Genomic DNA, 1564 nt, shown 5'->3' with positions numbered 1-1564 from the left:
GGTTTGAAGATGCATGTCCCGATTCTAGAGTCAATAGCATCAAAAACTGATTTTGGTGCACATCGTGCTCTTAGAACCTTATTTCGAAGCTTGTGCCTTGAAAGCCCCTGTTTCGGAGCATCAAAATCAGTGTTTTGAGAGACAACAAGGTTTCAAGATGCAAGCCCCGATTCTAGAGCCAGGAGCATCAAAATTCAATTTTGATGCACATTGTGCTCTTAGAACCCTGATTTAGAAATTGTGCCTCAAAAGGCCCAGTTTTGGAGCATCAAAATCGATGTTTGGAGGCACAACAAGGTTTCAAGATGCAATTCCTGATTCTGACGCACATCGTGCTCTTAAAACCTTGTTTTGGAGGTTATGCCTCGAAGTCTTCAGTTTCAAAGCATCGAAATTGGTGTTTGCGAGCACAACAAGCATCCAAGATGAAAGTCCCTATTCCAGAGCCTGTAGTTTAAAAACATGATTTTGATGCACATCGTGTTGAAAGAACCTCATTTCGAAGCGTGTGGCTCGAAAGCTCTAGTTTCAAAACATCAAAATCAATGTTTAAAGGCACAACAAGGTTTCAAGATGCAAGTCCCAATTCTAGAGTCAATAGCATCAAAATCTGATTTTGGCGCACATCGTGCTCTTAGAACCTCATTTCGGAGCTTGTGCATTGAAAGCCTCAGTTTCGGAGCATCAAAATCAGTGTTTTGACGCACAACATGGTTTCAAAATGCAAGCCCCGATTCTAGAGCAATAGCATCAAAATTCAATTTTGATGCACATTGTGCTCTTAGAACCCTATTTTAGAAATTGTACCTCAAAAGCCCCAATTTTGGAACATCAAAATCAATGGTTTGAGTTACAACAAGGTTTTAGGAAGCAAGCCCCTATTCTGGAGCCTGTAGCGTCAAAATTCCATTTTAATGCACATCATTCTCTTACAAGCTCATTTCGGAGCTTGTGCCTCGAAAGACCTAGTTTTCGAGCATCAAAATCAATGTTTGGAGGCACAATAAAGTTTCAAGATGCAAGTCCTGATTCTAGAGTCAATAGCATCAAATTATGATTTTGGCGCACATCGTACTCTTAGAACCTCATTTCGGAGCGTGTGGCTCGAAAGCTCTAGTTTTAGAAAATCAAAATCAATGTTTAAAGACACAACAAGGTTTCAGGACACAAGTCCCGATTCTCAAGCTGATAGCGTTAAGAAAGGAATTTGACAAACATGTTGTTCTTAGAACCTCATTTTGAAGGTTGTGCCTCAAAAGCCTCATTTTTGGAGCTTAAAAATTAGTGTTTGGAGGCACAACAAGGTAGAAGTACCAATTCCAGAGTCGGTAGCATCAAAACACAATTTTGATGTACATCGTGCTCTTAGAACCTCGTTTTGGAGCTTATGCCTCAAAATCTTCGAGTTTGAAGCATCAAAATTGATGTTTGGAGGCACAACAAGCTTTCATGACGCAAGTCCCTATTATGGAGCATGTAGTGTCAAAACGTGATTTTGATGCACATCATGCTCTTAGAACCTCGTTTTGGAGTGAGTGGCTCGAAAGCTCCAGTTTTAAAACAT

Source organism: Cryptomeria japonica, unplaced genomic scaffold, assembly GCF_030272615.1.
Source record: "Cryptomeria japonica unplaced genomic scaffold, Sugi_1.0 HiC_scaffold_122, whole genome shotgun sequence".
In the NCBI taxonomy this organism is placed as follows: domain Eukaryota; kingdom Viridiplantae; phylum Streptophyta; class Pinopsida; order Cupressales; family Cupressaceae; genus Cryptomeria; species Cryptomeria japonica.
Note: the sequence above shows the minus strand (reverse complement) of the source record.